Genomic DNA, 25083 nt, shown 5'->3' with positions numbered 1-25083 from the left:
AACAAGCGGTATATGTCTGCATTGTTGCTGGCCAGCAAGAGGTGTGGTACAAAACTAGGTGGGACCCCCGATCGCATACAATTTCCCACTGGCCTTGCAATTGATATGCCACCTATAAAAGTTAGATCAAGGGTGGAAAAGTGTGCACAAGTCGGATCGAACCTGGGGCTATTATTGATACTGGCGGAATGTGGGCATACTATTGGCGCGAATTTCGGGCCATTATTGACAGATCGACTTAATGTGGGCATACTATTGGCGTGAATGTCGGGCCATTATTCATAGATTGGCTGAATATGGGCATAGTATTGGCACGAATGTCGGGCCATAATTAATAGATTGGCTGAACGTGGGCATAGTCTTGGCACGAACGTTGGCCATTTGTGGATAGACTGGCTGAATGTTGGGTTAATGCTGGTAGCTAGACTGGCTGAGTATAGGCACAATCTTGGCATGAATGAAGGGCCATTGTTGGAAAAAGTCTCGGATTGCTCAAATGCCAGTGTAGGACCAATATTCATGCCAATTTCCGCCACTCTTTTGCCACTGTTGGACCAATCAATTTGTGCTGCTTGGGCAGCAACCTCCTTAAGGAATCCCCATAAAGGCCTCTCACGAGTGTCTCTAGTCGGTGCGAACAGGAAAGGCAAACGAGCACTGAGATGCCTAACAAGCACAGCTACTAAAAAAGGGTGGTTTGCCGATTTGAAAAAGAACAAACCGCGAAACAAGCTGACGCGCGAATAAGTGAACAATGCCTCTTCCACCAGACTCTAAAGAAAGAAATAGGTTATCGTGACCCATTGGTTCCTGTTGGGAACGCCATACGGAGGTAGAAAATGCTCTGTGCATCACCTGCAATTTCTTCCTCGCACAGTGAAGAACCAGCAGCATATAAGGAAGTTTTGAAAATAAAAAAACTGTTCCAGCTTGAGCCCGAGCAAACATTCCCTACTCAACCAAGCCTGGGTTTGTCGCCTCATGGAGATTATCTGTGAATCCCAGTAGGCTCCACTGTTGCGAATTTAGTGAAGAGGAACCCCTAGGTAGCGAAGGGTCCCACAATCCCCGCTTATGCCACCATAATGAATGGGCGGTGTACCCCAATGGCCCAGCCAAAACCTGTTGGATTTATCTAAATAATGAGCTGCAGCTGATACCTCGTAAACTGTTCAGTGAAATGTAATGCCTCTAGCACACTCGTTTGGTCAGAACAAAAGAGGGCGACATCATGTGCATAGGCTAAATTCTTAATTTCACATTGCGCCAGAAAGAAACCACTGATAATTGCGCTGTTAATGACACTGAGACAAAGGAGTTCAAGGTATAGACCAAACAACAAAGGTGATAATAGACAGCCTTGGCGAACAGATAATTTCAATGGAATAGGTTTGGATACCTCTTGGTTAACAATTAACCTTGTATAGGTCTCCTTATAGCACAGTCTTATGCCCCTAAGGGCCGCCGCGGTGGCTCAGTGGCTATGGTGCTCGGCTGCTGGCCCGAAAGACGCGGGTTCGATCCCGGCCGCGGCGGCTGAATTTCTTTGGAGGAGAAATTCGAGGCCCGTGTACTGTGCGATGTCAGTGCACCTTAAAGAACCCCAGGTGGTCGAAATTTCCGGAGCCCTCCACTACGGCGTCTCTTATAGCCTTAGTCGCTTTGGGACGTTAAACCCCATAAACCAACCAACCTTATGCCCCTAAGCAAAACATCTTCGATATTTGATTGCTCTAAGACCGCAAACAAGAAATAGTGATGAACTTTATCAAAGGCCTTGGCAAGGTCAATCTGAATGAGAGCTTCTTGTACGGTCTCATCTGGTACTCTCTCCAATACTGAACGAGCATTATGAACATTGGTTTGGATGCTGCGGCCTCTGATAGCGCAGATCTGATGTGTGCCAATTAAGTGAGCGACAACTAGCTGCAGGTAGTTGCAAGGAGCCTTTGAAAAAAGTTTGTAACCTACTGTACAGAGGGAAATTGGACGATATCCCTCAAGTGTTTTCAACCGATGTGTATGTGTGCTTTTTGGAATTAGTATAGTGTAATTAGAATACAAAGTAGGCACAAAAAACCAACACCGTAAGAAGCCTGCAAAACCTCCATCAAGGAAAGCACTAGGCAAGTGGAAAATATTTTACAGAACTCGCTAATAATGCCATCTGGCGCAGGAGATTTCTGAGCCGTCAGGTCAGAAAAGGCAGATTTAATTTCGTCCAAAGTGACAGGCCACTCCACTACAGCAAGATATTCATCATCTAGCCGGAGAAAGGCTTCGAATAAGTGACTGTAATCTGATCTCACATTTTATGCCCGCACAACCCCAAAAAAGCTTCCGATAATAGTCAAAGAAAGCATCAATAATACCAGGACCATCGCTATATGCGCAACCACCATACTGACTTTCCAATATTTCTTTAGCAAGAACAGTCTGCCTTACATCACTCAGGGCCCGTCGATTTGGTTGCTCATCCAGAATCCTAATGCCCGAGACCATACTAAGGCCTCTTTGTATCTTTCAGTTTCAAACTGCTGAAGCTCTGCTCTTAAGGCAACGATATCTTCTACATAGGCACCAGGGCTAATCTTCTCTACCTCATGTAGCTCAACCACAGTACGGCCGAGTTGTCGAAGGTGATGTCTCTTCAAAAACACGACTTTTGCTGAGGCTTCAATAGCAATGTTTTTTTTGTTGTTGTTTAAATAAGTCCCACTTTTGCAAAACTGGCGGATCACTGGGTGACCATGTGTTCTTCAAGGAAGTAGATACAGCACGTTTGAAGATATTATCTGATAGCAGACAGCTATTTGGCTTCCACAGCTTCCATCGAGGATCGAGTACGCGCCGACTGTACCTCCCTATCTGAAGAGACACCATGCAGTGATCACTGAAGAATATGGGTCGCACCCAGTATCCAACAGCGCTGGTTAACAAGTCTGCTGAAACGTAAATCTTGTCAAGCCGAGCATTAGAGAAGCACTGAAAATGAGTGAAATAAATGTTATGTTTTTATCTTGCCCAACACCCACCAGGTTGTGTTCGCATGCCAAATCAGTAAGTAAAGCAGCACTAGGGTCATAACGCTTACTTAACACTGCTCGGTCTTCCTCACTACAAACACAATTGAAATCACCAAACAGCATAATTTTACGATCCATGCACCAATGGTCTACTAGTCACTGGAAAAATAGCCTTCTATCAAGCTTCTTTACAGGGGCATAATAAACAGAAATAATTCGCCACTGTACACCCGAAATAGGGAGGTCACAGCAGATAAGTCACCCGTCACCATCTATGCCATACGTTACACGGCAGTAATAATCCCTAGTGTGTTGGCCAGGAATAGCATGCACCCTCCTGATAAGACTCTCGAGCGACTAATGATGACATTGAATTCGGACAAAAAGAGGCTCGAAAGCAGCTGCAGACTCCTTATCTGAGAACAGTTTTGATTCCTGGATGGCTGCCACACACACACCAAGGTGTGATGCTGCAGCCAGAGCACCTCGTGTTAAACGGCACCACACTCTCGCGCTGGGCATTGCTGAGCATCGTCTTCATCAACATTCATCTGCTAAGTCCCGCGGTACTACCTGCTCACCGTCGTCTTCCACGTTGCACAAATCCGTGCTTTCGCTATGATTCGAATGTAGTAAATAATCTCTCTAGTTTTTTTCGAATACGCGCTGAGTTTTGTAACATTGGGTGACAAAAAAAAACGGCAAGAGTAAATTCCGTTTTCATTTTTAAAGAGGTTGGTAGTACACATGAACCGCCAACAACTCCAAATATTAACTATGTCTTGAGTTGACAATTTGACTACACATTTATGTTACATAGCCAAAAACTGAACGCCGGTTTGACCAGGCCGCGGCGGCCGAATTTCGATGGAGGTGAAATTCTAGAGGCCCGAGTACTGCGCGATGTCAGTGCACGTTAAAGAACCCCAGGTGGCCGAAATTTCCGGAGCCCTTCACTACGGCGTTCCTCATAGCATTAATTGCTTAAGGACGTTAAACCACGACAAATGAAATGAAATCATATCATAAACTGAATCTATGTTGTAGGCTATTAGAAGAGAATTGAAGATTGCCTGCGTCAACAAGCAAAAAGTACCTCTTTTACGCTATTGCAAACAACAGTTGAATGCAACCCCGGGGGTAGCTTAGTGACTTCAGCGTCCGCCTGTTGTCGTGAAAGTCGGGCTATTAGGATTATCTTCGGTTTCAGTTTTAGCGTGGGTGGAGGGTTTAGCGTGGAGGTGGAATAATAAGTTCGTCTTTTCAGATCAACTTGGAGCGGACACATGCCGAGCAGTACAAAAAAAAAAACTAAATGTTAACAAAACCCAATGCGCCACTGGCAACTTTCTATAAACTATACCGAAAGAAAATAGCAAATAACACGGTAGAAAACAGATCAGAACAGCAAACATTCAGCAAAAATATCCTTGGATATCCAGCTTATATATGCCCCACTAAGCAACAACGAGTATCTGCGAAAAAGGTTGCGACTGTAGCAACTGCAGCCGCATTTGTCCGGTAGCTAAGTGCGTTCCACGGCTCGCGAGTTTCTACCACATCATACCCTCCGTGATCATAAGCGGTGGCGGTACGTACACCTCGTCCCAAGCCAGAGATCGAGAAACGAAGAAATGAACAAAGCCGAAGCACCAGGAAATGAAAACACACGAGCGCACTGTACAAAGTCTGTCCGTGCGCACATGCCCGCGGTAGGCGAAACAAGAGGGAATGGAAAGGGCAGTTATGGAGTACGCCTCTGGGCGAAACGGAAGCGGCTGCCAGGTGGAACAACTGTGCAGGGAAGACAAGAAGTAGCACTACGTTGCAAGCCCACTGGATATATCTGCTACCTGGACAGGCAGGAAGGGGCGGCGGCTGTGGGCTTCCGGACGCGGAGAGCTGTACTCCCGTGACGGGGGTTGATGGCCGACGGCCGATATGATCGCTACAGTGAAGATACTACAGGTGCACGGTGTTGTCGAGAGTGAACATGACAGCGCTGGACATTAGGAGTGATGAAAGTCGCTTAGAAACTCAGAAGCTAAGATGTGCTCGTGGCAGGTTGAGATTGACGTAGGCGGTGTTGTGCGGTTTAGTTTGTAAGCAAGACCTGAAGAAATGAACGCCTTGGCAGGTGCTGCTTTGTTACGACAATCACAAGTTAAGACATGGCTGCGCTTAATAATCACTCTCGTCCTGTTTTTTAACTCGATAGTATTAACGGCCATATGCCGCAGAAACCGCGGTGCCGTCATCATGGTCAGCGTCGTTGGCCGTTAGCGACAAATCCACCAGAAATCCCCAGAGAATAGCAACCTAAGTGGCAGGTAGGCAATCTGCCATCGGTATGGCAGCAAAGTGCCTACCGTTGCCAGTGGCAGTTACATTAAAGGTTTGTCGCGAGCGGTTGTTTTGCAAGATCAAATCTGGTTTCGCAGGCGCCACTATTGGCATCACCTACCATCGCAGGGCACTGCCAGAGCGCATAACCACTGCACCACTGCTCCACGGGCGATATGAAGACTTCTGCGAACTTATGGATATAACGTACAGAATGACCACTTTGGCATGTATGGTCATTTCCCCTTGACGCTCTTTCGTCATACCCTTATGGCGGACCTTAAATTACCCCTTCAGTTTTTGTTCCATCTTAGCCTCTGTCTCTGAGAACTGTCTGCAAATTCTTCCAATGGTCAACCAACTAGCCGAACACAAGCTAAAGTTAACGTGAAGGAAGCAGGTGCAATGTGGGTATGCCTTGGCAGTGCTGACGGCAGGGAAAAGTAATGCGTCTGGAACCTGCAGGTACTGGCATTAGAACCATGGTTAGAGGTCGGTGTTTTGGTTCTAGGTGAAGATTAGGGCTTGACGATATTGGGAAATTCGCATTTGCAGCAGGAAACCGACGGCGGCGTTGGTACAACGCTGTGTTGGTTGATACCGTGAGGAGGACATCAGCAATGTCTTTCGAGCTGATGCTGTCAAGGTGAGGGAGTGCACACGCAGCACAATCTATTTTGACGACACTTTTGAGAGACAGGCTGGTTATAAGTCTCCTCAGAGGCCGTACCAGCTGTGGAAGGAGAAGGTGGCACCAAAGACGATTGATATCAAGAAGGACGAGGTCTTCAGCGCTTTGTAGCCGCCGTGAGGTAGACTATTCGCGCGCAACTCGCAGTTGCGTCGGCAGAAGCGAGGACCGCGCCGGGCATAGAGTTCAGCTCGGCAGAAAGCATCGAAGCACATGTTGCTCAGCACAGCACCGAACGCAAAGGTGGAAGGAAATTTCTGGAGGCTTAGGAAGTGCTGAGACAGGTAGCTGAGTGAGGGCCGCGTCTTCTGAAGAGACGGCGTGAGGCACTGGAGCGATGGGGGCAGCGATGGGGGCAGCGATGGGAAAGAAGGCAGAAGAAGAAGAAACAAGAAGTGCCGAAAAGAGTGTCTTGCGGCGGCGGCAAGGGTCAGCAAATTGCCGAAATGCATGCTCCACTTGTTCAACAGGAGGCAGTATGCTTCGGAACTAGAGCTTCTGACGTTCAGCGGGACCTCGGCCTGCGCAAACATGGCTACTTTAGATTATCGGCGGAAAGGTGGCAATTGTCATGTAGCACGAGTGCCGACGATGCGTGGGCGCCTTTCGTCCGGTAGTAAAGCTATAATAGCCTGCTGGCGTGGTGGTTGCAACGAAGAGATGGCGTGCATCGATTTTCGGCCTCGGCAGCGGTCTCCAGGGGTTCTGAATGTCCAGTTGCAGGCTCTCGGGGGCTCTCTGTGATCAACAATACTGTGGCAACAGCCACCGCATTTAATCCTGGTTCTGAGACGACCACAGGGAAGACTGCGTCCGCTCAGACCAGTAGTCTGACGCATTTCACTGTGCGCGTGCTTTCCACCGCCTCTTCACCGTCTTTGCGAGCCTGACCGGTGGCCTTAAAGGTCTTGCATAGGCCAGCTTATCTGAAAGCATATCTGGCGAAAAATTGCGTAAACAAAATTAGGCAGTGGCTTAGCTCTGGTTAAGTCTGGATATACAGGCGAAAAGCTGAAGTTATGCTTTGTTTGACGTCATGGTTGTCTCAATTTTACGCACAACGCACTGAGAGCACCATGATGACGGTGGAGGAGTTCGGCCGTCCACACACTCCCTGTACGGACCTGTATGGAGGAGGAGGCGGTAATCGGAGCGGTTAAAATTCAGGGGGCACTTTAGCTCTCTGAAGTGCTGCAAGGCGAACGCGTTTCATGGCGAACTGTTCATTTTTTTTATTTTCCATATTTTATTTTCCCATTTTATTTCTATTTTGGTTTTTTCCTTAATTTTATGGTTTTTTCTTCCTTTTAACTTTTTACCATTTTTTGCATTAAATTTGATTGCGTTTATTTTCTTTTTTCTTCTTCATATTTTTCATTGCATTTTTTACCTTTGTTTCCTTTCTTATTTTATTGTTTTTTTTGCTCTTTCTTTATTTATTTTTATTACTTCTTTATTTTTTTCTGATTTCTACTCTTTCATTCCTTTTATTTCATTTATGAAACCCATGCATTCACTACATGCACCTTTATTCATGCTCCAACCTTCAGCCTTCCTGGCGGAGTGGCAGCCTCTCCGCTTCAAATGCCGAAGGCCCAGGTGCGGTTGCCATCCTCGACGCAGTTTCTTTTTTTAAGTGAAACCCATGCATTCACTAGATGCGCCTTTATTTATTCTCAAATCTTGAGCCTTCGTGGCGGAGTGGTAGCGTCTCCGCTTGAAATGCCGAAGGCGCTGGCTCGATTCCCATCCTCAACGGCGTTTACTTTCGCGCGTGACGTCACTCGGTTTAGCGCATGCGCAGAAGTGGCAAATCATGGGCTCCGGCTCACGCGAATTGTGATGTTTACTAGCCTAGTGAAGCTTTTGGCTTCAAATGAGCTTGGATACGGGTAGCGGTGGAGGCTATGAGTCATGTTGTCGGACCTGACCCAGAGCGGGACGTGCGCTCCCGCAAGCGCGCCCCAGCCAGGCCCTGTGAGCAGCCCTGGTCGTCCTCTCCGGGCGACATTGGCGAGGGAGAGGGCGCGGACATTTTGCTCTAGAAAGTTTCAGCACTATCGAGAACACTGAGAGAGGGACACAACTTTGGGTGTGCCGTGACGCCTTCTCCTGTCTCAGCGTCGCTATAAGACATGAAGCGTGCAAGTCAGGCTTCGGGTACCGAAGTAGGCGCGCTCCGGATTTCAGAAAGTCGTGAAGCGCTATATTCGATCTCAAGTGCTACTTATTCTTCCACCTTCGGTAGCATATAATGGTTAATCCAGCTTAGCAGCTAAAAGCTGTTTGTTACTTTGGTGTCTCTTCTTCTGTGGTTTTGATGAAATTTAATAAACTTAAGTTTCTGCGTACCTCCGTATGTTATTAGTTCATCATCTGCAAGGCGGTCTCCTACGCGTCCGGCGCTCTATGACGTGCAACTCCAAGTTGCGAGGTGAAGAGACGAACGTGATCTTTACTGCGATGATAAGAGAAAAACACTGCCCGAAACTAATTTAGAGAACTGACATCATACTGATGAAAGAAAACAAGATACAGCAAAACTAATCAGTGCTCAAGAAATTATTTATAGCGATAGAGCAATGTGCAGGACTAAAAAAGGTGACGAAAGTGTCGCACGGTTAACATGGCGCGCTTCTGTGGCAATTGGAAGAGAACATCAGAACAAAGATCATTACTTTATTATTTTGAGCAAAGTCATGTCAACCTCGCGAAAATTTGAGTCTTGGAATTCTAAACCTAACTTTTGGCATTCGCACCTTGATTTTTGACATAACACTAGACACCGCTCTTCTCGCTGAGGAACTTCCAAATGAGACATGGCGCATTGTGCTGCCCACTGTAGCAGCGCTCTGCAACGCTAATGATGTGGCCCTAATAGCCGTTTCTGCAGTCGAGTAGTCTTTAGCTTCAACACCACCCTCTGGAGGCTCATAGCAGATTCCGCCCCATGGCCTCCCATCAGGCCATTCTGCGTAATAGCAAATGCAGCCTGGTGAGCATCCTTCTTCGGGCTGATTTGGATCACACTGTTAGGGAGAAAAATAAACGAGTAGATATTCAGTGCCAAAAGTTCACAGAAAAGTAAGTTTGCACACGAATTTCTCTGTCTTCTGTAATAAATGCTGGAGGGGGCTATGTATTTAGTTTCACGCTGTTATGTATTTAATCAGCACCGAATTCGTGGCAGTAAACATCACACACAGAGTATGATTTCACATGTATCTTTATGTCGCTGCCCTGCCTCGATGCCAACTATCGACTCCTTCTGTGAAGCTACACGCCATAGACCACAACAGAAGGTTTTTTGAGAGACAGGCTTTTTATGTTAACTTCAAGTGTTTATATTATGATCAGGATTCAGTCAAAAAACCGGTGTAAACTTTCTTCAAGATAACCCGGGAAAGGAGAGCGCTCATATTTTATCGTGTTTACGAATAATATTGAGAGTTTTGTGTAGTTCTTCCTGCGCCTCCTGTTCGTTTTCGCAAAGTGAGCAGGCGGCTAAACCGTTTATTGCCGCGGCGTGAGTTTATGGATACACTAAGACTGGATGCTAAACACACCGCCTAAACCTGGACACCCAGTCTGATCATGCGAATTCTTCGACTTCTTTTCTTCAATTCAAACATTAGACAAACAGAGTCCTTGATAAATAAGAGTATCTAACATAGGCACACGGAACACGCCTGCGTCACGGAGACAATCCTTCACTGCAGTACTGTTGCGTTAAGCAAGGCAGCGCCTCCAGCCATGCAGCCAGGCGTCGGTATTGGTGCGCTGTGATTTCTACTTCAATGTTTGTTTATACATATATTTTGAGAAAATCTTGTGGGGATCTGGCGGCGCACTACCGAATTTACTACGAGCATCAACTGAAAACTATAAAAGCACCAGCGAACATGCTTTTCAACAGCAAGGCACGGAGCAACAGTCGTCGTTTAGCTCTCCCCTCTCCCTCACACTCCTTCATTCGCCCCAACGCAGAAACGCTTTTTACTGTGCGTCAGTGGTCGCGTTTCGATGGAGGCGAAATGCTTCAGACCCGGGTAATGTGCGACATCAGCGCACTTTAAAGCACCGCGTGGAGTCGAAATTATCCGCAGCCCTCCATAACGATGTCCCTCAAAGCCTCATTCGATATTGGACGTTAAACCCGTAAACAAACCATAATAAAGCCGTTCAAAGTAATTTTTATATGGATGTCGGATTTTCTTGACTAAGAGGGCTCATCTGGATCACATTTTTTGTGACAAATATAGCAGAGTGTTCGCTTATATCGAGTAGATAATAAAACAACGCTTGCACGAAATTTCGCCTTTGCGATGTGCTGTATTTTGTCAAACCAACCATATGGATGATGAAACAGCCTCTAACGGTGGGAGTGCTTCTCAGAGATTTTTACTATTAGTGTATTGAAGCTCCAGACCGATATCTAGAAGGATGATGGTTCGGGCTAGTGGGTCAGCGCTTGTGCTCTGTCTTGTCCATATCTCTGAGTTCATGTATTTCCGGTGCGACACGCAGCTAATGAAGCTAGCACTCGAATATAAGCCAACAAGAAATATGTGAGAATGCTGTCAATGCCAACCCTGTGTCATAAATTCAGCTGGCGTTTTCTCGTTTGTAAATGTTGTAATTTTTGCCAAAAAAATGCTGGCTCTCGTTCATGGCAGACTGTGTAGCGAAAAAGCTTGCATATTGTTAACAATAAGAAAATTCTCCCCTTTGTTTCATATTACACGGAAATCTTGGTGCATTGTGTTTTCAATTGATAATATAACATCTGTCCTCAGCAGAAAATTTATTTCTCTCACGGCTACTCCAGATTATAGCTTTCCGTATTTCGCAACATCTGTATTTAGTAACACAGACGAAACCTCAGAACAAACATTTGCTGAAGGGACAAGATGTGAGCTCTGACTTCTTGTTATCACTGCAAACGTATAAAATTTTAGCTATCAGACCCATTTGCCCATTTAATCGTTACTCGTCATTTTATTGAAGTGCGCGCAGCACAGCTCCTTTGCTTTAAGCGAATAATGGCGCGTGTCATGTGTCAGCACAGCGGAATGTTTCTTACGTGTGTGGTGTGAAACACTCATCAGTGCTTGTTGGGTTTAGGCAGCTGCTGGCTTCCTTCGTGTAAGTGTGACAACGAGCCCCACATTTCCCTACCCTTCTCTGCTCAATAGCTTAAGGAAAGCGTGGTTCTGGCAGTCTTGATGCCGAAGTTAGCATAGGAGGTTCTCGCACAGCTTCCGCTTTTCCCATCGATCACATCGCACGTGACGCTCGCGGTAATACAGGACGTACTACGCCCACCGCTTTGGGCGTGGTTGGCGCTGGTGAACGCCCTCAAGGTTAGGCTACTCGCCACGTTATTACGCACGAAAGCAGAAGAATGGACAGCCGCAGCTCAATTCGTAGAGCCCTGAATGTGAAATTCGGAGGCTATGGGTTCGAATCCCACCATCGGCATTTTGTGCTTTTTTTAAAGGGAGAGCGTTAAAGACCCCACTATTCAGAAAATCTCACGTCGGCGTTGTCGGCCCCAAGAGCGAAAAATAGTGATTCATTACTCTGCCGGGCGGTGCCCAAAGAGCAACCTATAGGAGGCAGGTTGGCCACCTAGGTCACGTGACCTTGTGGCGTCATCACTGTCTGCCCACCGGACAGTGAGCAAACCACCCACCGCGACAGGTGGAAGATAAATTAATGACTGGTAGCTCGGGAAGAGCAAGAAAGAGAGAAACATCTTTACTGCCATATGATGTCTCGATTTAGTGCAGGTGGGCCTCATGCGGCCCCCAGGTGCATGCAACTTCCTGAGCTCACGAAACGAGTGCCAGTTGGGTGATATTGTCTGGTCTTCTGAGTGCGCTGGCAGTGAGTTTCGTAGCGGTGAGTTTCCCACCGAACCCCTGAAGATGTGCGCAACCTGGACCGCACAAGGCCCACGGCTAGGATCACATGCCTTCGGAGGGCAGAGGTGCATCGCTTAACCGCTGCAGCACTGCGCCATAAGGGCTCTGAGTACACTAAGGGATCTATGATTGTATAATATAACCCTCTGCATGTATGGAAATTAACCACGCCGTCGTGCGGTGCTTAAGTCTGCGATCAATTTTTTTCTGCTTTGTAATCAGCTTACACCAATAATTTTTCGTTGGTCAAGGCCACGAGAAACAAACCAAAAACGTTATTCTGGGTTCCTTGGTTTCAATGGCTATTGGCTGGCATTGTGTGCGTGTGTGTGCGTGCGTGCGTGCGTGCGTGCGTGCGTGTGCGTGCGTGCGTGCGTGCGTGTGTGTGTGTGTGCGTGTGCGTGTGCGTGTGTGTGTGTGTGTGTGTGTGTGTGTGTGTGTGTGTGTGCGTGCGTGCGTGCGTGTGTGTGTGTGCGTGTAACCGCATTACTTCGTCCTTTTGTTAGCAGGCTCCCGTCTGCTTGACTTTCGGCACTGAGGACAGTACTCACCGTTCCTAAACAACCCTGGTATGGGTCTTTAGCGCTCCGTTCACATCCATTACATGCCCTGAAAACGAAGTTAAAAACATCATTATTAGGTGGCTATTTCTGCAATGCGATAGGCCATCTAGTAACGCCGTATGTGATGCATAAGTAGGTACGTCACATAAAACGCTAGACATGACGGCTTGCCCAGATTGGTAGGCCCTCCTAGTGGAAACGCTGCGCGCAAAACTGTTCATGTCTGTGTAGAGGCGACGTTTGCTGGGAGCTTCTTGGAGATCATCTCTGACTGGAGCGATGTGCGGCTACATTACCTGCGCTGACATCTTGCTTCTGTTCGGTATACATCGTATGTGCGTTGGGATTAGCTGGCCGTCGCAAGAAGTCCTGTGTGCTCGTGATTATCGGGAGAGTTTCCGGGTAGCGATGAGAGGTGGGTCACAGTATGGACCCAGCATGTACGACACTATCTGGTTCTAATTAGCAGCTCTCAGTAGACATTTATGTCGGCAATGATTGCATGTTAGACATTCTCGGACAGAAATCTGTAAAATTTTAAGACATTGTTATGAAAATATTGGAGGTAATAACCCATATTGTTGATAAGACACAAAATCTTTCTTTTAAAGTGTTTCCATCGATCGCTTCGAACAGTTAAGACTGCCACAGAAAACCACTGGGGAACGCTTTCTACGGCAGCGAAAATGTCGACAGAAAAAAAATACAAGACTACCGTCGGGTGATTTGCGGGTATATTGATTGTTATAGTGAAAACTTACATTGTATCAAAAATTGTGTTCATCAACGTTACCCGCTCAAAAATGCGTTTGTCCACAATTATTGGGTATGAATGAAGACGATGAATGTGGAGAGTAACAGGGGCAGGAAATCTGGCCGGGTTGGAATTAGGATCAATGGGAAGGTTGTCTGGGAGCGGGAAAGGGGGCGTATGAAGGGGATATCGATGGAGATCAAGTGCAGCTGATTGAAAGATCTAGTACGGCCCATGCTTCGCCCTGGAAAGACCGGCCAGCTGCCGGTTTCTATGCAGTTGTAAGAAGTCTTCGAGGCTTAAGAAGGACCCGTGCAGTATAGGCGCTGAGTGGACACGTGTATAGGAAAGATGAGGACGGTCGTGTATAAAATCCGAAGCGCAACCTCAATCTGATGTTTGATGATAGGTTAAGTTGAGATATTCTACTCGAAACAGGTTTTTACTTACAAGTAATGTGCTTGTTAGCTGCCTGGCTTGGCTTTCATGAAGGTCGGTGTTCGTATTGAAAAATGCACCGGACGAAACAGCAGTGGGCGTTTTTTTCTCGCCTACTGCTGGAGCCTCCCATGTAGATTTATTCAATGCAACGGCGTTTTGTAAGGCGTTTACTCGATCCCTCTGTTAGTTGTAAAATCCTTCTTCCTCAGCTGTTACATTTGTTTGAGGGCCGGTGGCACAGGACTGGTCATTGTACCCGCCTGTTGAACATTCTACGCCAACAGAAGCATAAAGCTAGTCTTCGTCGAGACCACCTCAGGCTACTTGTGCTCTCCTACTACCCAGTGGAAAACTCAACAGAGAACTGGCGTGAGCATTCCACCATTGCTGACCAGGTCACTCTGAACTCCTGTGGCAGTAATCCCTTCCAATTTTCCGCACGCTCGTGCCCACGAAGGAGACTAAGAGTGGAAATCGATCTCATCTCGCTGGAGTTGTTACGGATGTCCCCGAGTATGGTCAAAGGTTTCAGATCCGTGGACGAATGTTTACCGTGTAGCCAAGGAGCAGGACGGCGCCGGAACGGCTCACCATAGTCAGTCAGCCTCCACAATTGCCCCCCGGGCGTAAGCCAATCGATAAACAGCATACAGCGTATACGCGGTCTTGAGATGCAAAACTGCAGGGAAGACGCTCCCGTTGACCCCCCAAAAAAAATCGCACTTCAGGAAAGAAAATTTGTCGAGCTGGCCGCATATACAAAAGGAGGTTTTGTGATTCTCTGAGGGCTTATGCACCTGTCTGGGGCTGCTGAATTTGTTGAGTCCCCCTTTTTAGTTACCCGATGTGCCTGTGACGAAAGTGAGTAATACAGCAAAAACTATTTGGAAATCGTAGAACCTAGCAATACCTGCACGAACAAATGACGGTAACATAAGAACATGTGGGGCAGGTGTTTAACAGAGCATTCTATTAAATTAATGAACAGAACATTCTATATTCTGCGGGGTATGGCTTTAGAAAAGAAGGCATCTTTGAGGCACCTTTCAGGTGCATTCTAAATAAATCAATCAAAATACGTCTATCGGCATGCGTGCCACGATAGCTCTCAAAACTAGTGAGGCACGTATGTTGATGCATTTTTAGAGTTACGTTCGGTTTATCTCGAATCAACCTTCGCAGAGTGAAATGACACCAGTTCATTTCAAAAACGAGGGAGCTGAACATAATGGTATATGAGCCTTTAACTTTATCTTGCTATGCATGAAAGAATTCTGAATGACTGCTTAGGCTGAGTCGCACTGTTGATTTTCATGTTCGTGGATAACTCTAGTTGGCTTAATATTTCCCAGGAAGTGCCGCAGATTTTTAGTTTTTTTAAAAGGCAATGACATCAATTTTATACCATAAGAAATATGGCGCTCTAAATATAGGCGCTTAATCACGGTAAGTCATTTCCCGTGCCTATGCGCGGTTTTCGCAAGTGTAGTAAAATATGCAACAAGGATAATTTGACATATAATACAGCTCACCAATAAGTAGTGAAAAGAAATTTATGGTCGTCGTTTAACGATGCTAGAAAAATGTCGTAGGAGTGCAAGCTGCAAGAAGCCTTTCAAACCAAAATTGCAAGCTGACACAATCGCGTGAAACACAAGCATTTTGTTGCCTTTTTTTTTTACTGGAGAAATGTAAAAATGACCAAGCAGAAAAAATTAGGGCCCCAGCTGAACTGAATTAGTGGAACAAGGAGGTGGCCGTCATTCCACAGATGCACAAAACTTCTCGTGATCTTAGGCAAATCACAGCAAGAACCGCAGTAGTCGTGCTCTTTTCAAACCCTCAAAAGCCTGTCTAGGCTGTACCAAAGTGTAAATGACAAGAAATTACAAAGACCAGTTCTACCACGTTCCACAAAAACATGCATGTTTGGAAAATTGAGCGCCAAACAAGAGCATCCAGGATGAAAAGGGGCAACACACACAAGCGCTTTTCGTCTTCGTCTTGTTTCGCGCAGAATTTTCCAAACATGCATCCCCTCTAACTCGCCCCCTTTGGCTTCCCACTCCACAAAAACGCGTTCCTCAAATGCATGGAAGGCGCGGCCTATTCCGTTTCGCTGTCGTGTGGCAAGGCCTACATGGGCTTGACAGCTCGCTGTATCAAAGGCCGAAAGACAGGGTCCTCATGGAGAGCCTTGCTATCATGGGTCATCACAACTCATTATGGAGAGCCTTGCCTGCTCACTCTGCCACAAGCAACAGTGAGCGATAATGCTCCCCTATTATCGAGGAGGTAATAGTTTTGGAGAAAAAAATCCAGAGTAAGCTCAGACGCAAAACAGTGGAAACTGCGATGAATTCGACCCCTTCTGCTTATATTTCAAATAAAAGCACTGCATTCCTCTTTTTTTTTCAATTTTAACTTGATTTTTATCAAGGTAAAAATGTTCACATGCTCCTGCGTTCTGTCTGTTAGTTTGTTCCCCTTTCTTTAATAATTTTTATTCTCTATCCCTCCACCTTTTAGTCGTCTTGCTTTCATTCACTTTTGCCGCGTTGCCTTCAGCTGTGTTAGTTGTTTATTTTTTACCTTCTTGATCGCACTCAACGCTTTTATGGTTAATGGGGGTTCAAAGTTTCAGTGCGACTCAGGCCATGAAGAACGCAGTAGTGAAGGACTCCGGAAATTTCAACCACCTGCGATACTTTAACTCGCACTGATACCGCTCGGTACACGGGCCTCTAGCATTTCACCTCCATTGAAACTGAACGCTCTTAATTTGCTTGTTCGGCCAATCACAACGTATCTTCCTATCTTCGTGGCACACGTATCCTAGCCGCTTAGGTTTATGTAGATTCAGAATGCTGCATTTCTGTGTTGCTTTCTGCGTCTCAATCTCCAGCGTGGTAACTGTTGGCTTTTTACGCATTGCTCCAATTGACTCTCATGACAAAATGCCCAGTAAATGTGGCCGTCTTTTCTTTTGGTCCTTTTTCCACTCGGTTACTCTTCTTAGTGGTCAATGAACAGAAAGTTCCTGGGCTGGAGTATCTTTTTCTGAGTCATTCCGCTAATAGTTGAGCGGCAAGACGGCTGCCTGGCAGTTTACTCTTACAGTGTGCTTGCTTCGATCCGCTGATGGTACAGCTGGCGCCATCTAAGAAAGCTAGTATAACTACACGTACCAAAACAACTAATGAAAAAGCGTCTTCGTCTAATTTTCTAAGGGAAACAATGTGATATTAGGATCGAAGAATACCGAAAATGCCGAGTGTTACCAGTCTACTTTCTGTTAAGAGGGAACTGTTAACTCTGGCTCGGGGCTGTATTCCCGGGCAGAGAACGAAGGAGCACTTCTGTACTGTGTAACTCTGGAAGCATTGCAAAGAAAAGCTGTCGCTGTGTATAGGACGCAGCCTCTGCTATGTTTTAACTTGGCGTTCATCTTTATGACTTCGTTCGCCCTTGTAATTGATACGCGGGCCTGGTTTCTTTTCTGTGTTTACTAAAGGTACAAAACTTTTTTTCTTCACGTTGTGCTTGTGTCATTTCCTTGGCCACGTGTCTTAATCTGTACGCCTGGTGGACATTGTTGGCAGCAATTTGCGGTCGCTCCGCGATTTTCAAAGTAAACTTGGAGTAAAACGTTTCTGTATAGTTTTGTACCAACCTCATTTCGAATGACACTGGCCCAAGCCGACCCGAAACCATCTCGACGGACAACTCTTTCAATTAAACATTTTGCAGGCCAAGCGTCTTGTCGCAAGCTCCATTCATCTCGCGATCTCTACGTCCATGTTTGCATCAGTAAGTCCGCGCTCAGGTGACTCCTGTCAGAGTACTGAAGCAGGAATGGGATAAGAGGGAAGGAGGAGTACCAAGCGCGCTCATGAGAGCCGGAGCAGTAGAACGACACATCACATAGAAAAATAAGCACGCCACTACGTTGGTGGCCGATTGCGGAGTGCAGCGTTAGAAGAGAAGGTTGGGAGCGGTACAGGGAGACGCGCTGCTGCAAGCACGCCGTGGCGGAAATTTAGTCGCCGCGCAAGCAGCGAGTCAGGAACGGCTTCGGGCCGAAGCGTGTGCTCCGGACGCGGCAGGTAAGCAAAACGCATTTGGTTTGAAACAAGCTGCGCCTGTTACTGCACTGTTGGCTTTCACTGTGAAATGTGTGCTAATTATGCGCAAGAGATTAGTTCGAAATTTTTTTAGATCTTTTTTCCTTCAAAGCTTGTCTACCCATGCACAACGGAAAAATAGGCTTAGTGCGCAGTATTTACTCGGCCTAATACTTACTGTGAAAGATGCAAAAGGTCCTCCAGAAGGAGTAAAAACAAGAGCACGGATCTCATTCTCCAGGCGTGCGAGAGCAACGAGTCAGCCAGCGCTCCTTCGAGGCCATGCTTTAATTCCGCTTAGAGTCCTAATTTATGTCTCATGAAATCGCTTAATCAACGATATATCAGCCTAAAGGGCGAACGAAAACGCAATCTATCAGCAAACGCACAGCTGCAGGGTACATAGGTGGGGTGAGCTCCGCATTAAGCGCACTTAGCCACCGACATACGGATTCTAGCTGTCAAACAAGATGCCACTTTATCACTTGAAATATTGGAAACAAAATTGATCCAGGGGTGCCTGACTCATTTTACTTGCAAAAACAGCAGCTGTTTTAGCAAGCATTTCAGCAACAGCTGCGCCCTGAACATGTAGAGGGTAATTAAGTCGCGTTCTATTAAAATATTCGTTTCAAACTCATACGCAATTTTCAATTAATAGTTTGTTTATTTCCATCAGTGATGGGGAGACTGCGGATAAAAGCCGCTTGACAACAAGCGACTTTACTAAAGCCCGCAGCCTCCCTACAAAGCAGGCAGCGATAAAACAACAACAAAAAAAAACTCACAGAAAGCACAATATTCAAAATTAATGCACGCACACTTGATAGTCACAAGAGGTAAATAACAAAATGCAAGATAACACTTTTAGTTGTTATTGTAAGCAAGGATTGTTAATGAAATGTTTGCGTAGGGTTCGTACAGAAATTGTATGCAAATGTATGCCTGATTTATGGAATGAATTTAAAAGGGTTGGCAGTGTGTATGACACTTTTTGCCTCGAATAATTTACCCGTGCAGTGACCACCTTCAACGGTGTTCTGTGTAACGGGTGGTGTGGGAATATGTGTTTTATGCGAAGCATACTACTTTAGCTACCACTTCAGCCCTTCACCGTGGTTATGCGCCTCCAAATCACGTGATACATGACGTCACACCACGTGACACGACGACGTCACGACAGCGGAGAAACGGGGGCCCACCTCGCGCCGTTGCTGTGGTTGTGCGCCTCCAAATCACGTGATACATGACGTCACACCACGTTACACATTGACGTCACGAGAGTGGAGAAACGGGGGCCCACCTCGCGCCGTCGCTGTGGTTGTGCGCCTCCAAATTACGCGACACGATGATGCTTCGCATTCTCCAGGCTTAACCAAGTTAAGCCTCAGCCGTTTTTTTTATGCGAAGCATATTGCTAGAGCTACCACTCACGCCGTCGCCGTGGGACCCCTAGTCGTGAAACCACGTGACACCGTGACGTCACACCACGTGACATCGGATGAGAGAGCCGGCCTCCACCTCGCGCCGTCGCCGTGGGATGCTTCGCATTCCCAAGGCTTAGCCAAACTGAGCCTCAGCAATTTTTTTATCGAGATCTGATAATTCATGAAAAAACTTGAGATTTTCTTTCACCTCCCGTTTGAAAGCCAGACTTAACTTATAGTTATAAAGATTAAACGCGCGTATTATGTTTGCTTTCGAAAATAGCTCTGATGTATGGGAATGATACGGTACATTAAAAAGTGCTCGAACAATTTTTTTTTTGCAGTATATGTATTTTTTCAAGATTTGTACGTGTCGTGGTACCCCATACCAATACGCAATAATATAAAGAAGAAAAAAAGAGAGTATTGTAAATAAGAATCTTTATATTGAAAGGTAATATAGCTCTGTGTCGCGCCGTCATACCAACACGAGATAGCTTCCCTGAAACAGATTCAATGTGCGCATCCCAAAGCATATTCTGTGTGAAGATAACTCCAAGTATTTTAACACTACTATCTATTTCGATTTTTTCGTTCTCGTAAAGAAGGGTGATTGGACTGCTGTTTATTTGCTTCGATTTCGGCCTGGAAATTACGGCTTTTGTCTTTTTTGTATTAATTTGTAGACTGTCTGCTGCGGACCATTTATGAAGGGATCTTAGAGCAGAGTTGGCTTTATTCTAAAGGTTACTAGGCTCAGGTGATGAAAAAAATATACTAGCGTCATCAGCGTATAAAATGTATTTTGCATCTCTGTAGATATGAACTAAGCCATTTATATAGACTATAAAAAGGAACGGGCCAAGAATACTGCCTTGAGGAACACCTCTGTTGATTTGTTTCAAATCTGAACGGCAGTTCTCTATTTGCACATATTGATGGCGTTGATCTAGGTACGATTTTATGAGATTTTGAATGTGCCCTCGAACGCCGTAACTCTCAAGCTTTTCAAGTAATATGGAATGATGGATGCAATGAAATGCTTTAGTGAAATCTATGTAAAGGCCAAGCACAATATTCTTGTTGTCAAACTGCGACAGAATAAATTCTTTTTCCTCAAGTGGTGCTAATTCCGTCGATCGGCGTTTTCTAAATCCAAACTGGGCAGAGGAAATAAGATTATGCTTGTCTTAAAAAATTAGACATTTGCATATGTATTAGCTTCTCTAATCCCTTGGATAGCATCGGTAAAATGGAAATAGGCCTGCAATTTTTTATATCGTTTACGTCACCTTTCTTAAACAGGACCGAAACTTTTGCAATCTGCATCCTCCTCGGAAAGATAGCGCTCGCCAAAGACATATTAAAAATACAAGTGAGATAAGGAGAAAGAATATCGAGCACATATTTGATTGGCCGGACCTGCATGCCTTCTACGTCGCAACTTGAGCTATTTTTGAGTGAAATGAAAACTGACTGTACCTCAGGTTCCGTAAAAGGGCGAAAAAAAAAGTGAAAATTGATTTCTATCAGGCAGTAATGTCGAAATATCAGTCGATGCACAACTATTGGAGTAGCCCACAAAATAATCATTAAACGTATTTGCTAGAGCACTTCCCGATATTTCTTTGCCACCAAGAAGTAGCTTTTCTACATGCGGAGATGACCTGCGACTTTTCAAGAGGGTATTTAGCTTCTGCCATAAAATATCAGGTTTATTCGAGCAGCTGTTAAATTCGGCATGAAAATAGAATTTCCTATGCACTTTTAGTTTTCTGTTCAGTTTGTTTCTAAATGATTTATATTCCTTTAATACGCTTGGATCCTTGGTCTTAATAAACTTGTGGTAGAGTGCATTTTTACAATTTATTTGTTTCAACAATTCGGAAGTTATCCGTTGCTTTCTTATTTTTTTACCCAGCCTAAACTTCTGTTCTGGGAAATGGCGCTTATATATTCGAGAGAGCTCATCAATAAGCTTGCTGTACGCGATGTCTACGTTATCTGTTTCCAGAATTTCCTTAATGTCGCAACACTGTAACTCAGCTCCAAAACTATCTAAACCAGTCTGTGTAATGGTCTGGAGGGAAACGTACTGATGCTTTTTGTTTGCTATAGGATTATGTTTTCTTAACAGAAAAAATTATTGGAAGGTGGTCACTTAGGTCGTATGATATTACACCACTAGCAGCGTCTGTAGAATCGGCATTTGTGATAAACAGATCAAGCAGTGTTTCGCTTTCGGTTGTGATCCTAGTTGGCGCACGGATGACATTTTTATATCCGTTTGAGGTTAAAATGGTTAGCATGGCCTTTTGCGGTGCAGAGATGGTCAACATGTCAATATTGAAATCCCCGGCAGACACCAAGTAATTACCAGTTTCCGAAGTAAATGACAATAGCTGTTCTTAAAAAGAAAAGAAGCTAGAAAGGTTTCTATGTGGTGGTCTGTAGCAAACAGAAAATGTATAGTCATTCACGCAAGCTGTTATAATTTCAAAATCATCACAGCAGATACAAAAGTCGGAAAGCAACTCGCAGTTCACGTGTTCTCTTAACAACAGCATTACACCACTGCCCCGACGATTTGTTCCATTCACACTGTACGACTGGTAGGACGAAAAATTGGGCAGCTCGTGGTCATCCCTGCACCAAGTTTCACTAAGCATGACTGCATCAAACAAACAAAAAATTAAAACCAGTGATGAAGTCAATAATGTCGGTTTCTTTGCTGTACAGCGAGCGAACGTTTAGGTGAAGGCATTTCAGTGAAACAGCAGGGTGACTAGAGACAAAGGTGTTTAACTCGTGCGGGAGAATATGACTGTGATTAGCCATTCTTAACAAAAATTAATCTTGACACGGTCTATAGTCAGCAGCCTTAGGTTGGAAGGTCTGACCTGTGACGCACTACTACCACAGAGTCAACGTCGGCTTTGCGCAGCAAGATTTTTCCGTTCCTGTGCCACACGTACTTGCACTCGTTTTGTTTGGCCCAATCCATAGCCTCTCGAAGCAGTTGCCGGCTTTGACTGGTCATGTTTTCTTTGATGAACAGGTTAGATTTCTCTTCTTTTAGTTTAGATCGGTTATTCAGCCATTGATCCCTGATAGATTGCCTGATATACCGAACGATTATGCCTGGTATTTTTCCAGGTTTGCATGGGAGGCGGTGAATAGCGGCGACGTCTGTTTCAGCAAGTGCAGGAACCTCAATCAAACTGGCCACAGAGTTTACTTTTAGAAGCGAATTTTCAATCTCAGAAACACCAACACCGTGAATTTCTAGATTTAGCTTCCGGTTTCTCCACTCTAAGTCGTTCAAATCTGCTTCAAGTCTTCTAGTTGCATCGTCACAAGCGTGAGTGTTCTGTTCAAGGTGTTCTAGCCTTTTCTGTATTTCTTTCGATTCTTTTTCCTGTGCGGCTAGTCGCGTCAACACTTCGTCGTACTTGTCCGACATGAGCTGCACCGACCGTTCGATCCTTGGCACAGTTTCTTTGAGCGGCAACAACTCGTCCAACTTTTGGCTTATAACAGCTAGAATAGAACTGATATCAGTAAGTTCTTCAGCTGTCGGTCTCCCTTCTGTGCTTTCGGCATTTTTTCCATCATCTTTGCAGATAGAGCAGGTCCACTTTTGTTTGGCGGATTCAGATTTCTTTCATACTGTTTTTCCGATATTCCGGCACATGCTCCAACATGGAAAAAGTGGCTACATTCACCACATGACAGAGACAGTTAATCCGGGCTAATAGGCTCATTACACACAGGACATACATTGTGCGCTGGCATAGAAGCAGAAAATGCAGCACACAGAAACAAAAAATTCAATTTTACGTGGCAGCAGCGGAAGCATAGACGACACACTAAGAACGAGAGCAAATTGTACAGGGCGTGGACTAACCTGCGTAGACAGGCGACAATCAAGAGATGTGCCGTGTGCGCTACCGCTGCTGCCAAAAAGGTTGCTGTCCCCAGGGGTCGACGGCTTTATAGCGAAGACTGGTGATGGTAGTGGCACCCAGCGGTGAAAATCGTTGGTTTCCTCAGCTGGAGATAGCAGCACAGTCGAGCAATCACCACGTGCAGGTGGCACGGCGCGAGGCAGCACGATAGCCGGAAGATGGGCGCCACGTAGGCTACAGCCAGGAAGACAGCGGCCGATGAAGAATCTGCGTAGACAGGCGACAATCAACAGATGTGCCGTGTGCGCTACCGCTGCTGCGAAAAAAGTGCGATATATATTAGTGCGATATATATATTAGTGCGATATATATATTAGTGCAATATATAACACTGGAGAGAATAAGTAAAACGGCAAGTTGTGCTATATTGGCGGTATATAATGGTAAAAAATGTATATACTGCGGTACAGAACACAGAGCCTCAATTTATTTCGCTCTCTGTCTGGCTATCATGGGACAATATGCGCCGTTTTATAGTCTAGAATACTTTACGGTTTGTACGCTTTGGGCGAGTCAGAGCTGCCAGATGTGATCAGTGATAAGGTAGTCGAAATATTAATTTTTGTATTATCCTGAAGAACCGTCTGCTTTCATTTTTAAATGACAGCTGATGGTGCACATATATGTTTCGCGGCTATTGTTGTTGTCTTGAGGTGCATGATGCCTATTTTAGGAGGCTACTGACTGTAGTGTGCCATGGAAATGAAGCTGACAACATGAAGATCTTTCCGAGCAAAACGCTTGACATGGAGTTCATCACCTACGAGCAGCATATTTCAGTTCCTGGACGTGTATTTTAGGTTTGAACCAACATACCTGTATGCGCTCGCGTTACCCTACCAATTCCCCCCAAAAAATGCTTGATTTTCTCGACCATTATTGGAAGACGACACAAAAAACGGGCTTGCAATTGCTGTTCTTGCAGCACAGATCAAGATTTATTGTCTTCACGGAGTCAGCGCAGATTACTGTCCACGCTGCAATAGTGCACGCTGGAAAAAAAAAAAAGGTTGTAAAGAAACAAACGAATAGAGGCAGAAAACAGCTGTATCACCCTCTGTTTACAGGCTACTTCATAGCTGGAAGAAGTATAGAAGATCGATGCCCAGTTAGATTTTATAGCACAGGGCACAGTTAGTGAGATATCTGTGTTATTTATTACCTAGTCAGAAAATGCCACAACCAACAATGCATGCGGTTTGCCGCAGAGAAGAAGGGTCCGTGCTGTACTACACAAACGTGGTATACCGGATCCAGTTTTGGTTAATGGTTTGTCGGTGTTTAACATCCTAAAGCGACTAAGGCTATGAGGGACGCGATTCGTAGTTGCAGTTATAAATTTAGAGCACACATATCGAGTTCTTCATTCTGTCACTCGATCTGTTTGTTCAGTTTTTGTACGTTAATAATAAATATGCTTTGGCATTGGTTTAGAATGCGCAATTCGTATAACACTCGAAGATATAAGAAAATCTCAAGCATTTCGCTAACCAGCACATCATGCTTATTTTGGGTTAGTTTATTCCTGATTCGGTTTTTATGTTAAAAGAATACTTTTGACTAAATTCGGCTCTGAGTGAGGAGACGCATTTGCTCTGATCATTAAGGTGAACAGGTGAGCGGAACCATACGACAGTGCATATAAAAGAGGCAAGGACAAGAGCTACTCTAAACGTGAGCGCAAACACAATACAACTCTCAAAAAAGGGACGTGCAACCATCCTATGTCTTTCTCTTTTTGCGGGTTGTCTTATATTTGCGCTCAGCTCTTCATCTTAAGAATAGCATGCATTATCAAGCCCCAATTCAAATTTCAAAG

General features: G+C 45.3%; 1 long non-coding RNA gene across 1 annotated transcript in view; it reads right to left on the bottom strand.

Moving 5' to 3' along the window:
- Nucleotides 1–8830: 8830 nt before the first annotated feature.
- LOC149360182 (uncharacterized) overlaps nt 8831–25083 on the bottom strand; it is a 28355-nt gene continuing 12102 nt past the window's right edge. Inside the window, exons 2-4 of the long non-coding RNA XR_016288314.1 lie at nt 23204–23471; nt 12539–12596; nt 8831–9089 (exon numbers count right to left, since the gene is read on the bottom strand). This is a non-coding gene — a long non-coding RNA (uncharacterized LOC149360182). The remainder of the gene's footprint in view (nt 9090–12538; nt 12597–23203; nt 23472–25083) is intronic.

Source organism: Amblyomma mixtum, chromosome 2 (genome assembly GCF_055824585.1).
Source record: "Amblyomma mixtum isolate Tamu chromosome 2, ASM5582458v1, whole genome shotgun sequence".
In the NCBI taxonomy this organism is placed as follows: domain Eukaryota; kingdom Metazoa; phylum Arthropoda; class Arachnida; order Ixodida; family Ixodidae; genus Amblyomma; species Amblyomma mixtum.
Note: the sequence above shows the minus strand (reverse complement) of the source record. Positions and strands in the feature narration are given on the sequence as shown.